Source organism: Lampetra fluviatilis, chromosome 22 (genome assembly GCF_964198595.1).
Source record: "Lampetra fluviatilis chromosome 22, kcLamFluv1.1, whole genome shotgun sequence".
Classification (NCBI taxonomy): Eukaryota; Metazoa; Chordata; class Hyperoartia; order Petromyzontiformes; family Petromyzontidae; genus Lampetra; species Lampetra fluviatilis.
The window spans coordinates 9,189,990-9,217,613 of NC_136296.1; the positions used below are offsets into that span (position 1 = coordinate 9,189,990).

Here is a 27,624-nt window from a genome sequence, read left to right on the forward strand (position 1 = left end):
GCCCAGTACCGATGCTTACTCCACACCGCACCAGGTTACTCACTTAAGGCTGAGTCGACCTAGGGAACGGCCAGGACCGGTTCGGATAATCACCAGCAATGTTGGCCGTGAGCGGGAAACGAATTCGGGTCGTCACTCCCACCCTCCACCCTCCACCCTCGAGACCCCGAAAATTGGTGTTTAATTGATATTTACCAGAGATAATAGGTCGGGGTTTTTTTTTGTTATGCAGTAGAGTCCGATCTAAGAAGCTTGAAATTTCAGGACCCTCCCCCCCCTCCCAGTCCATCGCTCCCCTGGAGTTTCCTGATTCTCCTCCTCCAGCCCTCCGTGATCTAGGGCAGCTTCGGCAGTCACCAGGAATTGTGGAAAATGGCAGGTCCCTCCCGAGGGAGTGATGGTCGGCTCAAGTGGTCAGGCACTGAATGATTTTCCACGTGGTGGGGGTGGGGTGGTGGTTTCTTCCTCTCATCTCCTGCTCACTCAAAGGCTTTTTTTTTATCTTGACTCCAGGGAAACTGGCGCTTCAAGGGCATGACCAAGGAACAAGGATTGCCGCCTTTACTTTATGAACACACGGTCACGCTTAGTCAAAACAAAACACACGAAAAATATAATCCTGTTGTTCAGTTGCTTTCTAATGAAGCCAAAACTAGGAATGATTCGCTTCTGCGGGGCAACTTGACGTCCATCGTTGATTTCTGCTCGTTTTGGATGTCTGTGTGTGTATGTGATATTATACGGGGTGTTTAAAAATGATGGACCCAATTTCAAAGATATAACGATTTCAAATCGGGTCGATTATTTTGAAACACCCTGTATTGCATATGCTATTCTGAAGGCTGCTCCATCTTGTCTGAAATAGGCCAAGAGTTGTAACGAGAATGATTTACAGCGTTGAACTCACTCCCTCAGTGTGAGTGATTAATTAAAATTCACACCACCGTGTCTGTCTCTCGAAAAGCGGGGTATGATCTAATTAGAAATCAGAGGGCAACCACATTCATCCCGCACACCTCACATCCACGAAATGTGCGCGTTCGCGATTTGCATTTCTGTCAATTCGGCTGTCATTTTTTAAAATCGTTTTTAATCAAAAACTTCAGCACATACTTATTATCGTGATGTTTGGTTGCGAGTTGTCTGTCCTAGTTTTTCACCGTTATTACAATCAATCTTGATTTGAAGCTTTCGTGACTGCAGGAATCCATGCTCGTTGGTTCTTTCAGTAAAGTCACGTGGGTATAAAATAAAATATATCACGACGTTTCGATCGCAACACAAGCAGTCGTCCTCAGGCGGATAAAAATATAATCCAGCAGTGGAACTGCTGATCGTTAATATTGAATAATTATTCAAGAATCTTCGTGAGAATGGCAGCAGCAGCAGCAGCTGCTGTGTGAGGACAAGTCACTGGCGTCAAGAACGTTTTTAGAACGATAAAGGGGGGTTCGGGCGTCCAAGCTGCTGACACAATTCCACATTGTTGCTATTTTTTTCCAAATCTCTATGACGTGCGTTTAATTATGAAGAGACTTCTGTTGTTGTAAATTACAGTCCTTTGCCAATGGACCGCTGGATGAAGGCCACCCACCCCTCTAGCGTTGTAGGTCGCGGTGCGGGCTTGGTATCAGAGTCTTTATTTCGACTGGAGGAGCTATGAAGCTCACTTTCCACAGACGTGCAGTAAAGATTGAGCCACGGTCAGGAACCCAACTCGGGTCACCGGCACACTTAGCAACAAGAACAAAAAGACACTCAACAGAATCGTCAGGTCAATTGGGGTCCACAATGCAGTGCGCTAGCCACTGAGCCACCGCTCCACGATAGTCTGATTTAATTGTTTCGCTGTTTTTTCCCCCGTACGTCAATTTTTTTTTCCAACGATGCAGGGAATGTCCCCCGCTGCCTTGTGCGGCGTCTTGAGATGCGGCGACGATGCGACGTCAAGTCGAAATTGCTCCGCGTTGAAAGCGTTTAGCACAACAAGGACACAAAAGACATTTAGAAACCTTCTTCGGCTTACCCTACGTCTTGAAACAATCAATCTCAAGGCTGCGTTTTGAACATCAATGTGATCTTAATGTTTATTCCGATCTGAGTTCGAGCTGATATTTGGTTAATTGTTATTTATTCCATGATTCGGTTGCCCTTTCATTCATTTGGGGCCTTAAACTTGTACTTGGTTTTCTTACGGCTAGCACCACCACTGCCTTGTGCCAATGGAGGTAGCGTTCGTAGAAATGTTTAACAGAGGCCGCACACTCCGCGTCCTCTTCGTCGTGTATGTATGTAGAACTTCATTCGCACCCGTACGTAGCCAACCGTGCTCATCGGAGGGTCGGGGGAAGGACAACAAACTAAACACCAAAAAGCAGCTCTCAAGAAATTAGTTTTCAATCTCGAAGATTTAAAAGTGCATAGCTGCAGTGGCTTCCTAATGTCGGACGGAAGAGCGTTCCAGACGGCCGCAGAAGCCAAATGAGCCGCGGCCGGCTCGTATAACAACACCTGTTTAAAAAACACTCCATAAAACCAACAGCACCTCAACGTGGGCAGCCATATGCGTGTTAATGGGGGGGAGGTGGGGGTTTACTAAGGCATTCGATAATAAACAACAAAATTGCCCTATAAAGGAACTACATTACCACTAAAGTAAACCGATAAATTAAAGAGCGCTTTTATAAATGACCCGTGCACTGCGTGGCCTTGGCCAGCTCTTGGACCGTAGGACCGTGGGGAAACACAGTGTACTGCGATATCTTTATTCCGCCTGCAGAAACTAAAGCAACCTCTTCAACATGTTCTATCTACTGCTGGATGATGACCTCCCTCCCCCCCCCCCCCCGTGTCGTTGCCATCCTTCATCAGCCTGCGATGCTACGGTCCGTCTCACTCGCACGCGTGGGCTAATCTCACCGCGAAAGAAGTTCACCATACGTGCATGCAGTCTCAGCCATTGGCTGTACCTTCTTCCAGCGATGTGTCTTGTCGAACCAAGCCCGTTTGCGTTTCCCAACAGTCGCAACGATCTTTCTCATTTTAAATACCCTCTCCAATCCCCCGCGTTACCCTTCCTGTCGCTGTCATTTCCAACGTGCATCTCTCTCCGTTGTCGTATCATGGCGAAGACTTGGGGTATGTCTTCATCTAGCAGTGGATAGTTCGCAGCTGATGATGAGGCATCATTTTGATTAATGCTTGCTGGTCCCGATCTACGTGTTGATAGAACGGCTGCAAAGCTTTCACTTGGTGATGGAAACATCGGGACATTTTTGCCAATAATTCAATTGAAAATGACCATTCGTCAAGATGAGAATTTGGCCAAATGAGTTTGCTTATCATATTTCATCAGCAGACAAACCAGGTGAAATTTCAGAGCCAATTTCCAACAACTTGTCAAATCATCGTTTTCTCGAATCCAGCCACCTCCATCACAGCCCAGTGTCCCCTCATCCTTTTCGATTCATGCGTGTCCCTATTTGGTGACAATGTTCAATCCATTTTAATTAGCGGGTCTTAACCACCTTAATCCAGCTTAATCGACAAATATTTTGAATCGATTGTACGGTTTAGCATGCCAAAGCGATATGTAAAAATGCTTCAACATTATATTTACAAAGCCTCGTTCAGCATAAAAACCTCGTGTGGTGCTTACATTATGAATCTACCGCCTTGTTGTGCTATCACAGGTTGCCCTAAGGATAGACGTTCCCGGCTCCGGGAAATGTGGAATTGACACCGCTGGCTTCGTGTGGCGAGCCAAGTGATTCCCACTGCGCCGGGCCACTTTGACATTGACGCCTGCGATGTTTTGAATGCTCTGAAGGGGCAATTGTTGTCGCTAATGGAAATTGACGGCTGCGGTTATGCAGGCGGCTACAGCTTACTGCTGCCGGTCGTAGTGCGGATTGGAAACTCACGCCGTGCGGAGGGGGGGGGTTGCCTGTGTCCTCTTCACGGAAGCCTCCCCCCTCGCCACCGCTCTGATCCCCAGGAACGCCGCTGAGATGCCGCTTTGTGGTGAGCGCGCGGCGTGAGAGCCGTCCAGACAGATGGGGTTGAGCGATGCCCCGGAAGGCGGTTTGTACGCTGCGATTACAGGGCTTAAGCCTCGCTCTCTTCACCCACCCCCCCACCGACTCTTTCTCTCTCGCCCTTCAGGCAAATTCTCCTTAGGGAATAGAAGTCTGCGTGCTTGCGGTGTCTGTCACGCGGCTCGTGTGCCGCGTGTGCCGTGTGCGCGTGTGTGTGTGGCCCTAAATATCTTCTGCCACGTGGTTGTATGGTTGGGGCGTGGGTGGAAATTTGCTTTGCGCGCACCGACTGTGCGGTCTGTGCGCAGTGGAAGAGTATGAACAATGCAGAGACGAATGTTGAGAATTGGTCGTGGTTGTGTCGCTCACAGCAATTGACCTCATCGGTAAGTGTAGTTGAGAAGGGATCATCTTGTCCGTGTACCTTGTGTTTAGCTGTTCGTGGATGTCATCGCGTCGATTAAAAACGGCCGAGAGTCGTGTTCTGGCGAGACATTTGTTTTTGCCGAGCGATCCTTGTTCATGTTAACAATCATCTCGTTTGCTGCCTGACTGAATCCTATGAAATCAATCGTGAGTAAAGTCGTTCACTAATCCGTCTTCCCCGAGACGCAACTCCGACTTGATAGCGAAAGAAGCGGCGTAACTTTCGAATGAACGATCGTAATTCTGATTATGCGAATCGTTACGGTACGATATCTGCATGGTCATTGAGATGTAATGCGTGTATATAGAGGTGCAATGTATTTGTTTGAAATCGAGAGCGATAATTACAATTTTAAATAGACGTAAAGAATAAAGTAACAATATCCATAATAGAGGTCTTCGTGGTTCTTTCGGTAAAGTCACGTAGAAGGGAAGTAATAAAATAATAAAAATAAAACATAATAAAATAATTCTCACGACGTTTCGGCCACAACGCAAGCAGCCGTCCTCAGGTGAGGACAGCTGAATACCTGCAGTCACGAAAGCTTTAAATCGAAACATAATAGAGGTTTTTCGGTTAGATCGCGTCAATGTCCACTGAAGTTCACAGCCAGCAACACACGCAAATATAATGGATCCTTCTTTAAATGAAAGACATGATATTCATCAGCATCATTGTGGGGGGTATAAGTAACACAATTAATACGCAGATACTATACCTCCTTCACATATCTGTCCCTACACATACAAAAACAATACACATCCCATAAGCCCTTACACAACCTTCTGGGAGTGCAATGACTTCAGGAATATTTGTTCAACACAAGCAAAAACTCTGGGCCGGTTTTGACATGTATTGTCTCACCAGCAGCCAGGCCTGCTTACATCAATGCTGGCGAACTGCCAAGATGTTCATGAGCAAGAACCCTCTCTGTTTGACACGGTCCCTTAGTTCACATTACACAAACTAATCATTCGCGCGACTGTGGAGAATACATTTCTTACAAAGAAGGAATTTGGGAAATGGGCGTGGAGAAGTCCAGATTGGTGAATTTATGAATTGGGATTGACTCCAATCTAACAGACAACCACCAGATCACTGCTTTTCTTTGTCTAATGACATGACACGAATGGAGATGGAACGTTCTCAACACAACGCTCACGTTGTTCTGTACTTGCATGACCAGTGGCTGGTCTTCATCAACGCAAGTTGTCTACATTTCTATGGCAGGGAGAAAGTGACCTTCAAATTACTGTGAACGTTTTACAAATCATTGACAGTGGTGCTCATTTTAACCACCCAGGAATAATTATGGTAATGACGATGATGGTGGTGGTGGTGGTGATAATGATAACATTAATGGGTGAGGATGTTAATGGTCGACGGATGATGTGTTTGCGACAGTGGGGAAAGAGGGGTGATGTGGAAGAGAGTTGCAAGTGTGTCTATATTAAGCAGAAAATGTATAGCTCGACTTTATTTCACGAGGCGAGAACCCATCGATGTACAGTACACGTGACATTCTACATTAGAACCCATCTTCTCATCGGTGATGCAAGGGGCCAGTATCGCAGACACCTCTTATCCGCAGGGTAAAAAATTAAAATCGCAAATAACCCCGCGGATAATCTAAAGTTACAGGGCTGCGGACAAGAGCGGTTTTTTTCCAGACACAACAGCTGCCGTGGAACTTACCCGGTAAATAGGGCAAAGGATGAGAGGAGTTCTCTCATTTATTTAAATCATGCACACCTGCCATTTTTGCACAATAGGGATTATAGCCGTTTGCGCTGAGATAATTGCTATTCACGAGAAATTAAATCCCTTCCATCAGATGAGGTTTTTTTTTTTGTCGCAGCTCCAAACCTACCGTGCTTTCGACCTATTGAACTCACCGCTTCAACTTACGAAGCAAATACCGATTATTTTGGGGCGGTTTGCCACCGTTTCTCCTCCGCCTTTGAAAGACGCCGCTTCCTCTGAAGGCTCGCGACCACTCTTGTGGAAACTGTTGCACTCAGCCGATTGCGGGACGCACTCTTGGGACAGGCCAACGCTCGCGTTGGCTGTCGGAGGGCGTGCGGTGACGACGGTTTACGGCCACGGCTTCGGCACGCGGAGCTCACCGCGGTGACTGAAATTTGTGAATTTAAGTTGCATGAAAGTGCAGCCCTGCGGAAGAGGGAATCTCCATCGAGCAGTCTCCGTCGAGGGTGTTTTTAGCCTTCTCTTCCACGCTGGCGGAACATTTTGAAAAAAAGGTGAGAGTTGACTTAAAGCTTTCGTGGCTTCAGGAATTAATATTATTTGGGTCTTTCAGTAAAGCAAGGGTGGGGAACGTCCGGCCCGCGGGCCGTATAAGGCCCGCAAAATCATTTGGTGTGGCCCTGCCAAGGCAACCGCAGGCGGGACTCGAAATTCAATAAATCTAGGAGCAAACCTGGAAAAGCAGTTGCGAGTAGCAACATCATCGATAGCAGCTAACATCACACGCCTCGCCAAAGAGAAGCAGTTCCAGCCATCACATTAGGGGTGAGTTAATTAAATGTTTGACCAAATATAGCAGGCTAATTTTTAAGTTGATAATTTTGTATGGCCCGCGAATGATGTTATAAATATCCAAATGGCCCTTGGCAGAAAAAAGGTTCCCCACCCCTGCGGCAAAGTTACATAGAAAGAGCCACGTAGGTAAAAAATAATAGAAATAAAATAATAATAATAATAAATGAAAATAAATCATTTAAATCACGACAAAACATCGTAGTGTAAACAACGCACATGAAATGGTCGCTGGCAGGGGTAAACGTGCCCCGTTGTTTCAACTGCTATGCCGGGAGGTTGGCATCAAACTGGCGACCTCTGGATTTCAAGTTCAGTGTGCTGACCGTTACACCACCACCGAGGCAGCACCAGCAGCAGCTCCCCATGAATGTGAATAGAGTCTGAAATATTGGAGATGGCTTTAGACATACATTAGATTAGGTGAACAAAAAACTGGATTTGCTCAGGGCTATTAAAATCAGAATTTTTTTTCTTCCACCCCGCACCTCGGTCATGAATTTCAGCGGAAACATTTCCATGCCAAATTCGTAACCTTAATAATAATGATCACGTTGCCATGGATTAGTTTGCTTTTAAATTCATTATGAAAATGTGTGTTGTTGCCACGCGCTTTAATGCATTAATGGCTTTGTTAATGGGTTCATGAATAATGCATTAAGTCTGTGGTGTGTGAGCATTGCGTTTTATTGTTTTGTATGGAAATGATATGTGTTTTGGTTTTTTGTTTCAACTACCAATGTGGCTTTGTGAGTGCCACTGGCATTTCATACACGGGGTAGGTCACGCAGCCTAAATAAGTGATGCAACTATAACGCCACGAATGGGATATGCACACGTTGAGAGAAAGACAGATGCAATGCATTGGTGTCATTAAATATTCTTAAATTAATGTTAGCCCGAGCATAACATTTTAGCTTGTTACTGAAGAATTAAAATAAAATATGTATATATGCTGATAGGGCCCTGGTAAAATATAATTTATTATGGAAATACATTAATCAGAGAAGGGAATTAATTTGAATCCTGGAGAGATTTCTGTGGAATCATATTAGAGGTTATAATTCAATTATGTTCGGAGGAATTCTCGGCGGTTGGTATACTCTGTCGCAAAGCCAGTTTGGACGGAGGTTTGGGTTCAATTTCTGAAAAAGCCAGATAATATCTGTGGGGAATTAGAGCATTATAGTGTACCGTCTTCCTTTATTCTGTGGCTCAGTCCGATTTTTTTCCACAGCATAAATCAGAAGCTGAGCAGTGAAATGTAAGAGAAAGCAGCCTAACATTGGCTCAATACCCAGAATGATCACGTGTGCCCTTGCATAGGTGGCACGCGGCTCCGCTTGAGAGCTGAACATGTTCCGAGTAGATTAACGAGTCCCCAGTGGACGTTAAAGCGGAACCCTTTTGTATGATGTAATGCGTACTGTGTACGTATACGTTACATTTTTGCAATATATACGCACGGATGGGCTTTCTCCCGAGTGCTCCGATTTCCTCCCACGCGTATACACACTCATTAATCGGCCGAAAACACCTTAATATAAAGAGGCCTGCAGAGCTTTGGGCTGGGTGATTTTGGTTCCGGCTCAACCACCTGGCTGCTTGTCAGCAATACCCCTTCACCAACCCGCACTGACCAGCGTGGTGAGGTACGGTAAAGCAACCCCCATGACCGACACAATCATTGGAAGGCCCTCATCCAGCAGTGAATTGAAAAAGCTCTCTAAATTTAGTTTTTGTTAATTACTTACGCAGCATTCTTACATACCTGTGTGTGAATCTTTTGTTTTGCAAATCAATGTTGTGAACATAGAAAGGCAAACCATGAAGTAATAATAATAATAACAACAATACAAATAATGTCGTTTATATGTCGAAAACCTCTCACACTGTTGTGGTGGTGGTGGTGGATAGTCGTTGTGGATGGTTGTTAAGGGGTTGGCTGGACATGGTGAACGGATCACGAACCACCTTCGCTGTCTTGTTTCCTTGAAGCCATGCTCTGGGACACAGAGGTTGGCCTTAGTGGTTTAAGCAGATGTGGCCCAACCATTGGCACCATGTAATTGCATAGCGGGGTCACGCTTGTGTGTTCTCTCGTGCCACGACAGTGGTCTCCGTAGAGACTTTCACAGACGGTTTGGGAAATTGCTGTTCGCGAGCACCTGTTAAGGCCGACACGGTGCACGTGTGGTCAGAACTTTGCCCGGCCGTCTTTGTCTTCCCACTGTTGATTTTTCACACTGCACAAGGTACTCATTGAAGGCCGGTTGACTTAGGGGGAGGCCCAGGACCAGCTCAGATATTCGCCGCTGGTTTTGGCGTCGGTGGTGTGCGCACTACGCTGTGATCCCCGAGAGCTGAATTTGGTTCCCAGCCTGGCTGACATGAGTGATATCCTGGTCCTCCCACACCCCTTCAATAATCTGCCATGACCAGTATGGTAAAGTATGATCAAATTTCTCCCCATGACCAACACAGAATGGGGGAGGCCTTCATCCATCATTGTATTGACAACGGGGCGGTCCATTGTTTTTGTTATAATTATTGACGTTTAATTTCAATTGATGTTTGATATTATCTAAGCTTATCATTCAAAATGTATCATATAAATTTTAAAAATAACGTGTGCCACGTGCAAATTCCACTGAAGATAACACTTGTAGATATTCCCTTGAAATGTGACGCTAAACAAGACCTAACGATGTTGAACGGTCGTAAATTAGTTGCTAATTTAGATCCAAGTTTATTAACGGCAAACACAAGCAAAACCTACCGCAGGCTCCAATTCGAGAAATTGATGTGCATCGTAAAGTTAATTATCTAGAAATGAACCGGTAGCATTAAAATGCCGCACGTAGCGGGTAACACAATAATGCAACAGTGTGCCCAATGTTGATAATACTTAGGCACGGTGTGACTGTGAAAGAGATTCCGCATTCGCATGTTACTAGCTCAGGACTACTGATTGGGAAGATTGATTCACTTCAATCGCGCGAGCAGACGAATTTCTCGCAGCAATTGTTTAAGGTGTGTTGCGTTTTGTGCTGCTGCGATACGATTTCATTTCATTGCAGTTTTTCCTCACATTTGTTTTCATCCCAGAGTCATGTCACTAATCAACGTATCCTTTTGAATTCCTTGCAGAGGAGTGCAACCGCCCAACATCCCAAGGAAGCGGATCTCAAAGAGCTACCTCAGAGCTACCTCGAGGTAACGTCTGGTCCACACACAGAACAAAAGGGCAGCAGCACTTGCTGCTTGCTCTGAAGATGCGTGTGAGGTTCATCGCATCGCGGTCTCGACGATATTTTCATTATCAGAGCTGGAAATTAGCCACATTAAGTGCAGAACCAAAATATAATTTGATGGGGGGTTTTGTTGTGCGGTCATTGGTGACCGGGCTGAAGCCATCAACTTACTACAGTTTGAGGACTCAGTTTAATCACATGCGGCTGCTTGGATTCGAACCCAGCCCCTCAGTGGTGCCGATGATGTTATTTTTTTTTTATAAAGCGGCAATGCTTAGGTGACCGGGTGGATATGATCTTAGCTTGTCTGGAATTCTGTTCCCCTTGAACTCAAGACTTAAGACACATTTGTTTTCATGCACGAAGTTTCCCCTCCCCACCTCCCTGTGAAGTGTCTGCATCACGCGCTTTGAGATGCGCTTCGGCGGCCGTCTGGAACGCTCTACCTTCCGATATTAGGAAGCCACTGGAGCTACGCACTTTTAAATCGAAATTTAAAAAACTAATTTCTTCAGACCTGCTTTGTGTTTCGTTTGTTGTCCTTCCCCCGCACCTCCGATTACCACGCTTGTCTACAAAGACGTCCAACATACATACATAGGCGCTGTATAGCTGTAAATTGTACTGTGTCTGTGAGCGTGTAGCCTGTAACTCTCGCTGGCCACGTGGGTCACCGTTAGAGCGAGCGCTCACAGTGGGGAGGTTGTGAGTTCAAATCCTTGGTTGGAGGTTGACTCACTCCATCATCCCTCCACTGTCTATGAAATACATTCCACTTCGCGGGGAAGTCAACGGTGGTTGTCCAACCGATGGAACTCGTGTGGAATTTCCAAAGCATTGGCTCAGGGCTGCAAAGAGACGATGAGCACCACTTAAGTGCTCATTTAAGCAGGTAATCGCTCGGACGTGCAGAGCTCGGCGAAACCTACCCACCGCCTGCTAAGGAGGATGCCATGCCAAAGTGTGAGTTCATGGAAGAGATCGGGACGGCCGATGTTCCCCGTAGCCATGCGGTATTCAAAATCTGTGACGGGCGAAATTAATGAATTATCAGCCCGAATATATCAAACGCCCTGCGTACAGAGGCATTCATTGCTGTTTACGCTATTCATTATCATTTACTTTAACCATAAATCGTTACCCAGTTTTTTTTTCTTCTTCTGCTTTTGATTTTTTTTTTTACGGGCTGATTATGAACGCACTCAGAATTTTGCAGCAGAGTAATTGCGAAATAAATCACGAGCCCACAATGTAAAAAGCTCTCCTGTTGCAATATAATAAATTGTCTCCTTCAAAAAATAAAACATAATGGATTACCGTTGCCTGCGCTTAATTTTTCAATGTCTCCCACACCTCGCCCGAATGTGTGTGTCGATTTATGTGCACGACATTCATATGTAAACCTCCCAGTGCGTATATGCGTACAGCATAATGTATTGCTGGTGTAAGATATTTCAGTGTTTTAATGAGAAAGAAACCACGTATATATAAATAAAATTGTGATCCTATCCGATGTAGTTTGTTCGCTTTCAGATATGCTAATGCTTTCTGTGATAAAAGTATAATGCATGGTCAATCCGTTGAAAAACAAAGGGGCTTCCCATATCGTATTGGTCCGTGGAGTTGTTTGACCATACTTCACCACGCTGGTCAGTGTGGATTGGTGAAGAAGGGAGGCTCAATATCATTTCAGTTATCACTCAGCTCTGATGTTGGCTGTGACCTGTCATCTCTGAGTTTATAGTGTAGTGTGCTAACCACTGGGCCACTACTCCACCTCTATGCGACACACGTTACAGTACAATAATAATAATAATATACAGCCACTTGTCAATCAAACTGCTTGATTACAATTATGTTTGTCTGGCCAGAAAATCTACCCGAGTCTCATGACTCCTTTTCAGGAGGGTCCTGCCAAGTTTTTTTTGTTTGCATTCGGGTGCCATGCTTGCTGTGTACCGTATATTCCAGTTGAGTAATTTGCGGTGTCATTTTTCCAATGTTGTAGCCTGGAGCCAACACGCAATGGCCTGCTCTTGCAGATGGCGTCACGGGATCTTTACACTACACTGTGAAACATAAAGCACACAAAGTGTAATATTTGTGGAGGTGGGGAGCGGCAGCGCAGTGGTTGGCGCACTGCACCCCGGAACTGCTGACCTGGACCTCGCCTATGTCGACTTAGCCTTAAAGGCATACCTGATGCGGTGTGTTCACATTGGTAGTGGGAAGATAAAGGCTGCCGGTGTGGTTCTGACTCCACCACCTCTTCGTGTGCCGTGCTGTCCTTCACAGGCACTCCTCGCGAACAGCACTTGCCCCAACTGTCTGTTAAAGGCTACACATGGGGGTGGAGGTCTTTGTATGTAATTTATAATGTATTTAACAACATGCCCAGCTGGGCAAATTCCGTCCGCTGGCATTTTAAGCGTGTAACATTACACCTCCCTACGAAGTAACGGCCGTGTACGCAGTGAAACGGTTCGCTGCGATGGAGCATTCAATTCTTAAGGCGATAGCGACGGAGGGCCCTTAGGTGTGGCGGCATTGAGGGCGGTGGGGTGAGAATTTGGGAGGGCAGCTTGTGCCAGCCCCATTGTGCTTGCTTCTCTCTTCGAGAAGCCGGGGGTGTCGGCACGGGCGGGTGGGGGGGGGGCTTTGAGTGCCTGCGAAAGCCTGAAGTGAGCCAGTGAGAGCCAGCGTTGGTCCGACTGCCCGCATCTGTTAAGGGCACCCTACTGCGAACATCGCGGTCTCAGCCGTAACGAGCACGGAGTAAGCCGGATAAGCCGTCAACGCAAATTGGTTTTCGCTTTTTTGGCCGAAATATTTGGCCAGCGGGGTATTGTATCGGAGTGCGTGGGGGGGCTGACGGGATGGGGGCACAGATCAAGGAAGGTGGGTGGGGGGATGGTGGGGAAGAAACGTGTGGGCGGAATGGATGGGAATTAAGTGGCTTTGTCAAAACTTTGGGTGCGCGTGAATGCATTCGTGTGCGAGCGTTTCTCAACAGACTGTCACAATATTCGGCACGTGTGTGTGTGTGCACATATCGCGGGGAGCGGCGGGGAACGGCGGGGAGCGGTAGTATAGTGGTTAGCGCACTGCGCAACGAACCTGGCGACCCGAGTTCGATTCCTGCTCACGGCCAACACTAGTGACGATTATCTGAATCGGTCCTGGTCCTCCCCTGATTACCTGGTGTGGTGTATAGACATCGCCACTGGGGTGACAAAGGCGGCCGGGCGTGGTGCTGTCCACCCAAACCATTCGCGTGCCGTGCCGGCCTTCATAGGTGGTCGCTCACAGCACTTGCCCCAACGGTCTGTTAAGGCTATACAGGGGATATTTGTCTTTGTGTGTCATAGCAATCCGTGGTCTTGCAACCCATTGGTGCAAATTTGTACCCAGAACGTGGTCGCAGTGTCGTCAAGTGCTCAACGCCATACGGGCTATTGTACAAAAACTATCACGGTAAGAATAAGTTACAGACCTTGTTCAGCTGTTGCTGGATAAAAGCCTTGGCATAACGTGTTGGTTTCTAGGTGTTGGTTCGCTAGACTTCGCCACGCAAGCCACCGTCCGTTCGTGGACAGTGTTGACCCAAGACTGGTTAAGATATCTCAGCAAAAACTGATGTTGGACATGCCAGGGAATCGAACTCAAATAACCAGGATGATAAAGCACTGCGCTGTGCCACTGATGCATCCTCTGCACCATGTTGGCTTGAATATACTGGATGAAAGCAATTTCACCAACAGTCTACCAGGCTCTAAACAGCACCTCTGCCATATTGGTATGTTTTTTTTGTAATGTTTATTTTAAAGAACACAATATTGTTTAATGCAGTCGACAAAAATAAGAATAGTGCACTGAATTGGCAGCGTTGAGAGAGCGAATATAATAACATCTCATCACATTCATCGTAAACACTGCCTCGCGACAGAAAAAAAACACACAGTCGGCCGACATTTTTTTAAAGCTCAGTAGTTTCTTTACATCAACCGTAAATAAAGCCAACATTTACATGTTTCGTGAACAAATTCGAATTAAAAGGAACACTTAGAATAATTTTAGAATTGAGATAAGCCCCAGCTTTCAAGAGTTGTTATTGCGTGGTGGTGGAAATACAGCTTGCACGTGGTAATACAATGAACAATAGGACTCTTGTGGTGTACAGCTTCACTGTTACCGTCATCATCACCCGCTCCAATAATGTCACGTGATTTAAACTACATTTGAATAGTGTGTGCGCCAGAAGTGGATCTAGGAAAAAAATTATACAATTTTTTTTATCTTACCAGGCAAGGCCCACTGAGCAAGAGAGATATTTTTTTAAGAAGCGACCTTGCCCCAAATGGCACCTCAACAAAGTGGCTTGTGGAGGGAAAAACCGGAGGAACAGGAGAAAAATCAACGCGACCGCGGGGAGTGAGACATGCAAACTCCAAATATACAGCGGGCGTCAGGGTAGGGATGGAACCCACGACCTCCTGTATACCAGGCGAGGTTGTTAACATCTCGCCATCGTGGCGTAACCTACATGCGGGGTCCTGAAATTAGTGTTTTTTAAGAGGGCACTACCGTACAGGATGGTCCAGATGTCTTGTGACCCCAAATTAAATACCCCTACTATGTTTTACTTTGTATTGCTTACATTACGATATACACCCATTGGTATACACTAATATGACGTTTTAGGGAGTTGAATTTGGGTCACAAGACATCTGGACCACCCTATACATATAAGTAATTTTGCAATTTTTTTGGGTCGGAAGGGTAGGGGGGGTTAATCCCTTCACACTTGCCTTAGATCCACCACTGGTGTGTGTATATGCAATGGGGAGCGGTGAGACAGTGGTTAGTGCACGGAGCTTATACCGACGGTCAGATCCAGTCGGCATGCTGCTCGTCCCCAGCGATTCTTAGCACCCTCTGCTCTCTTCGTATGCGCACATGCATGTTGCACTTCTTGTGCACGGTACGTAGCCAACTTTCATTCAATCACCTCCCAAGCAGGCCGGCTGGTGCATCCAGAGCTGCTGGCGACTGGGGTTTAGGTGCCTTGGTCATGGGGGTTGTTTGACCATACTTCACCAGGCCTGTCAGTGCAGGATGGTGAAAGGAGTACATTTTGTCTGGTTGAATGCCTCTGACTGCTATGGGTGCGCCTACCCAGTACCGCTCTTCTAGTCCTGCAAGGCATTCACGCCTCTGCTTTTCCCTCGATTTCCCGGCCACGGTTAACGTTCGTGGCGGGCGATATCTGAATCAGTTGTGAGCCTCCTCTGGGTCAAATCGGCCTCAAATGAGTGCCGATTAGCACGGTTGGCTACGCACAGCGCGAAAGAAGTTCAACATACATACACACATCAGCAATGAGGATGTACATGCGGTCGGGCGTGGCGGTGGCCGTATCACCCCCTGATGTAGCGTGCTGGCCTTATTATTAGTTACGCACTAACTGCACTTGCCCCACTAGTTTATGAGGCTACAATGGGTGGATCTTTTACTTTTGTGCACGTGTGCATACCGTATGTTTTTTTTGTGTCCATGTGTGTGCACTCACTCTCCACGTCAGCATCTGCCAGTCATCCCAGTCAGTTGAGGCACAACACCTGGGTCTGTCCCGTCACTTCCCCTGCCAGCAGCTCAGCCGTCCACACTTCACGCGATGGCCTCAAAATGCAGCGAGCTTGGTGGGAGCGACGTGATGACGTCACTCAAGGCCGTCGCCATGGAGTCAACATTGGGGGCGACCAAATCTCCCGGGGGGTCTGGGGGTCCTCCCCCCCCCAGAAAAAAATCTAATTTGAAAACTCATTTCCTGCCATTTCCTGCCTAAAATATTAAAAATGTCACTAACACATAGAATGGACTTTTGAATGTTTTTTTTACAATAATGTTTAATAGTGTATTACATTACATTACTCTGTTTTTCCTTTTTTACCTTTTCTTGTTTCATTGTATGTAATGGCAGAAATTAGGGATTCATAAAGTACAACCATAACCACAATCATATGAACAGAAATCTAAGCATTGTTATATGAAGACAAGTCCAGATATTGTGGCCAAGGTTTAGCAAATTGTTGTTTTTATTTACATAGCATAGCAAATTGTATTTTTTAAAATATTTTTATAGCAATATATTGGGGGGGACATTTTGAGCATATTTGAATATTGGGGGGGGGGGGATGTGTGATTATAATATATATTATAATCACGGCTTTGCTGTCACTTATTGGCGAATGGCGATTGTTGTTGTTTTGTTCCTTGCATCTCTGTGAAATTATAATTACGCTTGTTTACTCAGGAAAGCCTCACCGAGTCTCATGACTCATTTTTCAAGAGGTTCCTGCCAGTGTTTGCAGTTGGAGGCCGATGATTGCTATCTAGATCTCATTTCTTTTAGAGCCGTGTTTTGTGTTTAATTTGATGCCCTTCCCCGCAACTCCGATTAGTGCAGTGGGCTACGTATGGTGCAAAAGAAGTTCAACACATGTTCAAATTTGAACCATGGCGTTGGCACACATTGATGTCAGGGGATCTTTCATGTCCACTGTAAAGCAGACGGCAATGTATATATATTTATTATTACACCGGTAAATAACCAGGGTGGCCCATGGATTCGAACCATGAACCCCGCCGGCAACGAGCCATGAACGTGCTACGGCGACATTTACCATCGCGTTGCGGGGAAGTTCAGCGGTAGCCGTCACACGGAGGGGACTCACCGCCGTCACGGAATCGTGGAGTTTCCAACACCCCCTCACGGGGGCTCGTACTCCGGAGATGGCCAACGGCCTCAGTGCTCATTTTGAGCGGCAAAATCATTGCGACTTTGAACCCCGGCATTGATGTCCTCGTCAATTCAGAGCTCTTAGTGTGATTGTGCCTAACCGCCGCCAATTGCCCAACGCTCGCCTGCACCCCCCCCCCCCCCCCCCCCCCGGGGGGCTCAGCGGGCGTCTTCTCTCCGCGAGCGTTGCGAGCGGTGGCGCACACGGCCCTCGCGAGCGTAGCCCCGGATCCGTGGCCGATTTGCGGGCGCCACTGCCAGGGTGCCGTCCGTCGCCGCCAAACGTTGACGGCTGCGGTGGCGTCGCGACATAGAACCCCCCACGGGGGGGCCGAGCGTAACGGCTGGGCGGTCGAAGCGAAACCGTGCAAATTCATCGGCCCGAGGGTGAATGGAGCCGGGCGCTGGTTGCCATATGTGTAGCAGGAGTAAAAAAGGAAAGGGTGGAAAAAACTCCTGAAATTGCCTGTTTTAACAAAAATGAAACTAATTATGTTGACGATGCAGCTGCTTGCTGCTGCTGTTGTTGTTTGTGCATTGGCAGTGATGCACAGTGAACGAAGCAACTCAACGCAGTCGTCAATAGCATTGGCTAGAAATGACAAATGTGTTCAACGTGCAATGTTGTTGGGCAATTGCCCTTCTCTGCTATGAACAAGGTCCGTTGCCAATATATATATGTGCAATTTACAGCGTTATTGACGAATGCGTAGAGGTTTTTTGGTAATTAAGAATAAAGTAGTCGCATTACTTTTTAACTTTGTCGACAGAGCCTGCAGGCACGGGGCGTGCTTCGTGATTAAACCGTGGTCTTCATCTTTCTAGACTTGGGACTCCCTTCATGTGTGTCTAGATTTTATACAAAAAATACGCACAGTGGTTTTTCCTTTCTTTTTACGGTTCTGAGTTCATGTCCGGATCGATTATTTGGACCTGGCTTTCGATTGTCATTCATCCGCAGATCTGTGGCACAGTGGTCAGCACGTTGATCCAAAACAAAACCATTTTTTTGGATCAATCTGAAATTCCCTATCGAGGCTTGATTTTCCACGACATTTCAAATCACTCCAAATATTGTGAACAACTCCCTGGTCTCTATCCAATGAATGAATGGATGGATTCATCAGTGAGTTTGCGTGAGCCCTGTTTCTTGCTAATGACTTTGCTTTGTCACTGCATGCAGGTGTGTCGGTATCTGCGTGCGGGACAGACAGACAGACTAACAGCCAGACGTGCAGACAGAATTCCTGCCGGCTCAGCCGGAGTGGTTCACATGCGGTGTGCATGGGAATGGGCCCTTGTGGCGTGTCATCTCACGACAGCGGAGTAGTCCCACGATCGTCCATCACCCTGTCAGAGCGAGAAAGGTTATGCGAGAGTGGGTGGCTACGATTTGCAGCGTCGTTACCGAACAGCGCAGTCCGCGAAAAAATAAATCACGCAGTTTTGCTCTGCAACCGCCCCCGCTCTCTGCAGTTCTGACTTGCGTTGTAGCATCGAGGGTCTCGCTGTCTCGTACAGATATCAATTGAGTAGCAACTATAAATCGATGTCTGAGTTGTAAATCCAGCTGATGGCTTCGAAGGACGACAAGCGTGAATCAATCATGTCCTCAGAGAACGCTCGCACTGGACACGAGTTCACACCAAGACCCACCGACCCACACAGAGACCCATAGACTCACATAGACCCATAGACTCACACAGTGACCCGCAGACTCACGCAGTCTCCATAGCCTCGCACAGAGGACCCATAGACTAACATAGACCCACAGACTCACACAGAGACCCGAAGACTCACACAGAGACCCATAGTCTCAAACAGCGACCACATAGACTCACAGAGAACCACAGAGACACACAGAGACTCACAGACTCACACAGAGACCCGAAGACTCACAGAGACCCACAAAGACCCACAGAGATCCACAGACTCACACAGAGACCCATAGACTCACACAAATGCCCATCGGCTCAGAGTGGACACGAGTTGATGAAGTGCTGCGCCGTTTGTTGCTGTGTGCCACAGCCGCATTTGCATGATTGTAGGGCACTGAGCCTCAAGATGGCTGAGTGGTGGTGGTGGTGGTGGTGGGATCGTTCTCACGATTGTTCCTCCACAAATCTCCCGTGCGCACGCCCGGCGTGCAGCTGCGTCAGCCGTGCTTCAGAATTGCATATCTGAACGTGTCAGTTTCCTTATTATTTGCGGTTATTCGTTGAGCGGCGGCGTGTGGCGTGCTTGTTGCGCGTGCCTGCGTTGTACTGGGTCGTACGGGGCAGTGATAATTCATTTCAAAGTTGTCCACTGGCAGGCCGTTAATGAAACCATTACCGCCACATCTGATTGCCGTGCATTTTGACGCAGCCAAGCGCGCGACGACGCTCCGATGTTTACGAACGCGTTATCCACACGTGTCAAGTCGGGCGCGGCAATAAAGCTGATTTATTTGTTATCTTTACTCTGTCATTATCATCATTAGCCATGTTCAATCCACAGCTGGATCAAGGCCTCCCGAAGCGGCCGCCATGATCCGCCTGGCAACTGCACGTGAACTGATTTCATCGCTCAATCTCCTAATCCATCCCGGACGAGTTCCATTCCTTGACTGCCGCACCGCTGTCATGATTCTTGACCATCGGCCATTGTCCCTTATAGCTGCGTGTCCCACCCAAACTCCAGTAGGAAACCACTGGAGCTATGCATTTTTAAATCTAGATTGGAAACTATTTTTTTTAAGAACTGATTTTTGTGTTTAGTTTGGTGTCCTTCCCCCGCACCTCCGATTGGCACAGTTGGCTACGTACGGCGCGAAAGAAGTTCAACATCTATACATATGCGCTGTATAGATGTTAATTTGTATTGTAAATCTGTGAGCTTGTAGCCTCTGACACTGGCCACGTGGCTCAGCTATCGAGCAAAGCGGCGCTTGGCTACGTGCCGTGCGAAAGAAGTTCAGCATGCATACCCCCAATTACTCCTCTCAACAGTTTTGAAGTATCCCATTAACCTGTTGCACTCTCCAGTCCACCAGCTCCTCTCTATGCCCCCCCCCCCAAGTGTAACTCCAAGCGCGCTACTCTCCCCCCCCCCCCAGCGCTTCTACTTCCAACTTTTTTCGGCGCTCTCCCTCTTCCGCGACGCCGCGTTTCATAATTGCGCCAACAGATCCAGCCGCTCGTTTATTTCCAGCTCAGCTCACGCACGCGAGCATTGCCCCCCCCTCCCACCCCTTTGCTCCTATGTACCGGGAGGGAGGAGGAGGGGGGGGGGCGTTCCTCCGGATCGTCGCCACCATTTGTTTTGCTTTACTTTGCCGTCACCGTCACTCACCCCGACCTGCTTGCTCCTCGTTAGGAATCGCAAACCTTTGGACATTGCATCCGTCATCGTTCCCGACGTCTCTCGGCGCCTTCATTACCGTCAGGGTCTTCGTCCCGCGGTGGCCATCATCGCCGTTTGTCACTCGTTGCCTGGTGCTCGTCGATTCCGGCATCAATTAGGGTCACCGCCCCGAGACGCGCAATTTTGGGGGTTTTTTTGTCCTTCAAGACGGATGATCCTGCCCTGGTGTAACGCTTTCTCGCACGCTGACTGGACTTGCTAATCCGATGTAGGCCTGGTTCGATTCCTATCTTTGCAGGCGCGGGCATTTAATGCAAAGGTACAACAACGATACCAACGGGGTACACCACAGTCAGTCGATTGTGCATGTCGGAGGGCGTGGTGGGGTTAAAGCGTGGGTATCGCCACCTCTTCCAAGACATCTGGCGTCGTCTCGCATGCAAAACTGTCACTGATGCAATTGGCGGCGCATCTCAATTCAGCATCCTCCTATAGAGACCCCAGGCTTTTATGGGCAATCGGAGGGAATTATTATTTTCGCTTTTAGCACAGGTTGGCACCCTGTATGATGTTATACATTTCACATAGGCACTGTCTCCCCCCAGTCCCATTAGCAGAACTAATGACCGATCAAGTAGCGATGTTATCATCAGCACAAGCAATGATGTTTGCAACAATAGATCCCCTTTGCTGGTGTTAACATGTCTCCCGATGTGCCTCGTATTCATGACCCTGTTTTTCTCACTGTCACCTAATCAAGAAACCGAAAGTTGTGCAATTTGCAAACGTTTACTTATCAGAGGAGTGGTGCAGAAAATTTCTCCTACGTTCCGTGAATCAACCAGGAGTGATGTCATAAATTAATCCAATGCAATATTTTCTACTTTGCAGTTAACAGGCAAATTATTCGTACTCTGCAGGAATAACTGTGTGCATAATAGTCATAATCTTTCACTGATAGGCACAAAAAATAGAATACACCGATAGCGCCTCCACCTTGACACAAACGAATGTGGGCGTCCACATCAACGCGCTCAAGATCCAGCCACGTTCAACGACACATGACTAGGCGTGATAGGCTGCCGTGGCTGGGCTCTACATCGTCACCAGAGGTCGGTGCAGCAAAAAAATCCATCTCTGTATCGTACATCTGCACTTCCCGTTCAATACCCCCGCACCCGTGATCAGCGCGATGAAGTGTGTCGAGTAACCACCCGCACGAGCTGCCGGGTGCGGGGAGGCACTCATGCAGCACATTGGAAGAACGCGCGCGCACGTGCAACCGGCGGCGTCTCGTTACTCAACAGACACCGGGCAGAAGGGGGAAAGTTTGACTGCATTTTATTAGTGATAGGTTTTTACCCTTTCAACTGGTACACAAAAACTGACACCTTTATATAAGGCATCATGTTTGCAATAACCACAACACAAGCAGTCAAAATGCAAACAAAAAGAAACAACTCTGATAATGATATGCACTGTCCTTGAAGTTGATTGGTCCACACCCGAGACAGCTTTTATTAGAGCCTAGTCTCCGTTGGTGTTGGACTGCTTGTGTTGTGGTTATTGCAAACATGATGCATTGTATAAAGGTGTCAGTTTCTGTACCAGTTGAAAGGGTAAAAACCTATCACTATATTTTGCCACTGGTAAAGGAGATGTCTCATGGTGCATTTTATTAGTCGGAGGTTCTTACATTGCGAGGCACCACCCCAAAGCCAGCCTTCCTTCCTTCCAGTGGAGGCATCGCCCAGCACCTGAATAAACGAACCTCCTGTCCCAGCGGCTGTGTGCCTGCGAAGGCATTTGCAAGCCCGCACTTCTTAACGCCCGAAGAATAATAATACAAAATAAACACCGAATTCGTATCCAACGTTTAAAATACCGTCCGTCATTCCCACGTCGCTGGAAGAGATGATGGAGCGATGGTCAACAATAATACGAGTCATGATGAATGGAGTTGGTGGCCACGGAATGGAAAGCATCCGAGCGGAAAACCGCCCTAGGAGGAGATGGAGTGATGAAATACGGAATCGGTTCGTGCGCTGGTGCTGGGTGGATTGTTGCTTCTCAAGATCGTGAGACCTGGCGGTGGCTTGGGGAAGCCATTCATCCAGCAGTGGATTAACCAACGACTGCCGACGACCATGGTGATGATAACGATGATGAAACTACCTCCACGCGATGCGGTTAAGTGGTGGAACGAGTGACAGACTTTAGCTCCTCACCCGCCACTGCTGCCCAAACTCGCAGAGCCGAGGAAAATGAAAACGTCGACTTCAGCAGTTTCTCTTCATTTGGTGGCGGTGGTAGGAAATGGGGGCAGGGGCGTGTGGGTGAGGGGGGGGGGCACGCTGTGATACTCGAGAATTAAACACTCGAGCAGGTCGCCGAACTCTGAAAGCGAAGCAAACAAAACGAGCAAAGTCGGCTACGAGAGAAGCCCCGTGAAAGTTTACCCTGAGCGAAGCCAGGGCACGCAAAAGTCTCTCAATCCAAACCTAACGCCGCATTTCCTTAAACACGCATTCGTGCAATCAGGTGTGTGTCAAACATTGATCGTGCACTTTTTGATGTGGGGTGGGGGGGGGGCGTTTGGAACGTTTCAGAAAGTAAAAGCATTTCTTTATTCATTCATTTTCGCTTCTCAGATGTTAAACCTCCAGCCACAGATGTTGCTGGCCGGCTAACCCCCACCCCCTCGTTGCGCCGTGCCGGCTTTCATAGATGTTCGCGAACAGCACCTGCCCAAATAGTATTTGCAGGCTATATGGGTGATCTTTGTCTTTTGTGTATGTATGAGGCACCCGTATAATTGTGGTTGTCTAGTGGTTGCTCGTAGCTAATGTACTGTGTTATGATCCTGGAAATGGTCTATTTTAGGGATCTTTTCCTCTTTGTTTGAGACCCATAGGAATGAATCACGAGTGTTCTTAAGGATAAGTATTTGCATTTATAGGGTGCTTAAATGCCTCAGCAACTCAAAGTGCCTTACATTACACCTGGCCGATTCCAGTGGCCTAATGCAGTCGAACCAAGAGGACCTCCCAGTGGCAGTTGTTCCTGTGTGGCACATGGCATTCGATTTGGCATCTGGCTGCCAGTAGCCTGCTCTGCACCACCCCCCCCCAGCCCAAATCCAATGAAGAAACTTGCAGGTAATTTATAAAATGTGGCAAATTCGGACAGTGACGCCGACACACGCGGCCTACTCATTTTCGAATGACGTCGCGGGGTCTTGAACCATCCTATTTTAATTTTACCAGGTCAGACCCTCTGAGCTCTGTATAGTTATTTTTTTTCTGAAGCGACACTGGCTATCACAAATGATAGCTCAACAACAAAGTGGCTTATCGCGTGGAAATTGAAAGCAACCGAATGTTCCGAACGAGCGTTCATGTATATGTATGGTTCGATTGTTGCTCGCGGTGGCAATGTGTTCTGGAGATACACGCCAGCGTCGATGGCTGCTGGCCATGACGAGAGGGCTTGGGGAGAGAGAAAGAGAGAGAGTTCGTGTCGATGTTGCCATTATTATTCCTCTATTGCGCAAGCCACAGTTGTTTACTACATTGTCCACGTCGCTTGGGTTGCCGAAATCGCTAATGCACCCGCGGCGTTCACCAGGGCGACTGCTTCTCGGCGCCCACACAGCAATTTACTTCCGTGCATCAGGGTGGAAAATTCTGCCGGTGGCCTTTGCGCAGAAAGCTTTTTCGCCGAGGAGGCTGGTGGGCATGGCGGCTCTTGTTAAGGAGGAGGAGGAACACGACACTGTTTCTGTCTAAGCAGGCACTTCCCTGCTCAAACAGTCGGTGTAAATGCCCACTTTCACGGTCCGAGAAAGGGCAGCACTTTTCTGAAAACGCCTGCCCGGAAAGGCGCGCCCGGCTGAGCAAATGGGAACTTTAACGCTCGGATGGACACGCGTCGTGCCGAGCCTCGCATCACCCAGCCCTTCCTTCTCTCCGGCAGCAGAGGAGTAGAGAGCGAGAGAGAGCGAGAGGGCGAGAGAGTGAGAAATAGGGCAGCCAATAAAATGTAAACGCCTGCCAAAGAAAGTTAAATAGTCTGCGAATTTGAGCAAGAAAAATTGCCACGGGCGAACAATATTTATTAAAAACAGCAGGTGCGGCACTCGCTCGGCGGTGGAATAGAAGACGGTGCGGGTCTGAATATTTTCGCCGTGTGTTGGTGAGGGTAGGGTTTTTTTTTTGCCGTTCCAGTATTTAGATTTCGGTTCCTCCCTTCCCTTTCCCGTCGCGTGAATCCCTGCCCACGCTGAACTGCTGCAATGTGTAACGAAGTGAATCTCTGCCCACGCTGAGCAGCTACAATGTGTAACGAAGTGAATCTCTGCCCACGCTGAGCTACTGCCCTGTGTGACGAAGTGAATCCCTGCCCACGCTGAGCTACTGCCCTGTGTGACGAAGTGAATCTCTGCCCACGCTGAGCTACTGCCCTGTGTGACGAAGTGAATCCCTGCCCACGCTGAACTACTGCCCTGTGTGACGAAGTGAATCCCTGCCCACGCTGAGCTACTGCCCTGTGTGACGAATAGAATCTCTGCCCACGTTGAGCTACTGCCCTGTGTGGCGAAGTGAATCCCTGCCCACGCTGAGCTACTGCCCTGTGTGACGAAGTGAATATCTACCCACTCTGAGCATCTGCCCTGTGTGACGAAGTGAATCTCTGCCCACGCTGAGCTACTGCCCTGTGTGACGAAGTGAATATCTACCCACTCTGAGCATCTGCCCTGTGTGGCGAAGTGAATCCCTGCCCACGCTGAGCTACTGCCCTGTGTGACGAAGTGAATATCTACCCACTCTGAGCATCTGCCCTGTGTGACGAAGTGAGCTGGGAATGTATTCCACGGATCCCTCCCCCTCTTGCTCTCTCTCACCTCCCCCGCTTGTTCCCCCGTCGCTCCCTCCATCGCTCCGTTCCCTCGCTCTCTGTGCGTGCGTCTGCGTTCGCCTGAAGTCCGCCGCAGGCTGTGTGAGACGATTGCTGCGCTTGCAAGGAAGCCCTCCCATTAGATTGGAAACTTATTTGGCTGGAGGGCACGTGTGATCCTAGAAAGACCCTGTCTCTTCTTTTTTTTAAATGCCCGCTCTTTGTCTGTGTCGCAACGACTTAATTATAGCCTGTCCGCAGTGCTCCTTAAGCACATTCTTGTCGAGATTTAATTGAATTGCAATTCATTACTTTTATACAGATAGGTAAAATAAATATCAAAATAATTCGATATTAGCGGGCAGACCTTACTTTCTTCCGCAATCAACCGCACGAATTTTTTAAAATGTATGATGGGATATTGATTCCGAATGTGTAGTGATCCCACTGTGCAGCAAACCACTTTGCTCTGCTATTCATATTTCTGACTCGTGTCGTTGTATAACTTCAGTGATCTGCCAAGCGCTTCACGTTGTGCAGCTATTAAGGGTGACATTGTAGACATGCGAGTGAGTGTGGTTGCTGAAGGCACAGACGAACAATAACAATTACCATTTATTGTAACAACGAAAGGCCTCCCACTAAGTATGAAGAGTCATTTTTTTTTCTCGGAGGGTCCTTCTCCATTGGCATGTCGAGCCAATTGCATTAATGCATACCTGTCAAACTATACGGTTTACCCGTATTCTTGTACAGGGAAATTGAATTTTCAGGTCCATATGGCGTACAGCCGTTTCAAATAGGGGCAAAAATTGTCTATTTGTTTGTGCTTTTCTCCCTCGTGATGGGACTTTGTAGGATGAACGTTGAGATTTATAAGGGCACGGGGTGACCAATAAGGTCTGAATTGGTCTTTAATAAGGTAGGCACTGATAAGGGTTGACAGGTATGTATTAAGGATTTGACATTGCAGACATGCGAGGGAGTGTCGTTTTGCTGCAGGCACAGACAAACAATAATTACCCTTCATTTTAACAACAACAACAAAAGCCCCCCCTCACTAAGCACATTTGGATGTCTGACCAATTTCATTAATGAGTGGTTTTGCATTGGCGGCGGTGGGGCGGGCGGGGTGCTGGAAACCGGAGCACCGTAACCCCGGAATACCGTAATCCCGTGGAACAAGAAAGACGCCCACTCGTGTCAAAGGATAGCACTCAAATATCGGCACGGGCCGAATTAACGGTGCTGCCCTATTCGCGAGCTTCTGGTTTTGAGGCCGGCCCAACGCGCAAGAGGGGCCCGGCCTCAATACCGATGCAATCAGTGGCGTGTGCAGAATCGCATGGCGATGTTTCTACGCACGCAAACAAAAATGTAATAGCCACGCGACATGCACACACGTACACACAGGCATACGCATGAACACACAACGCAAAGACAAAGGTCCAGTGAGTAGCCTTTAACATGCATACCGTTGGGACAAGTGCTGTTAAGCCAGCACCTGTGAAGGCCGGCACGGCACATGAGTCGGTCACTCGCTACAGTCCGGCAGCCATTCTATCCCTAGTGCTGTTTTAAACACCACATCCCCAGGTACTCATTTAAGGCCGAGTCAATCTAGGGGAAGCCCGGTCCGGTCCATATTATTGTCACTGGTGTTGGCCATGAGCGGGAATCGATCTCGGGTCGCCAGGTTCACAGTACACTATGAACCACGACGCTACCGCTCCCCACGCAACCACCATTCGGCGCTTGTGCCAGGCTCGGTGCACGTTGAGGCCACGTGAAGTGTGGAAGGCTCGCTGACAGATCACGGGGGAGAGATGCAGGTGCCATGAGTTGACTCGGAAGACTGGCAGGTGCACCAACTGTGGACCCCATGGTACCAACGTGTTGCATTCTATCCGCCCGGCACTCCGTTTGTTGCTCCGTTGTTAAAGGGCGACTGCCTCCAACTGCCCAGTAGCGTCCTTCACGAGCCTCCCCCACAGAGGCCGATCTTAACACCGCTGGTACCGGTAGTCATCTGCAAGCCCATCTGTACCATCTCTTCACTAGCTCAGGATGTGCCCGTTTAGCCCCCTCAATCCGGCCAAGCAGAGGCTGCTTGGGAATGAGATGGCTGGACATGCGGTAGATGGGCATGTGGGATACATGACCCAGCCAACGCAGCCTCGCCTGCTCGAGGAGCTCACCGCTTGGACCGTGTTCATATCTTTCAAGGATCCGTGACTTGCTCACACAGTCCATCCTGGTTAACCTCAGAAGTGATCGTGGGCAGGCCTGGTTGTATGTTTAAAACTG

General features: G+C 48.0%; 1 protein-coding gene across 1 annotated transcript in view; it reads left to right on the forward strand.

The window, feature by feature from the left end:
• The window catches only part of LOC144938503 (extracellular sulfatase Sulf-2-like), a 121,817-nt gene that overhangs the window by 36,473 nt on the left and 57,720 nt on the right, over positions 1–27,624 (forward strand). Inside the window, exon 2 of the mRNA XM_078866376.1 lies at positions 10,174–10,239. The gene's annotated coding sequence lies outside the window, so the exon portion shown is untranslated. The remainder of the gene's footprint in view (positions 1–10,173; positions 10,240–27,624) is intronic.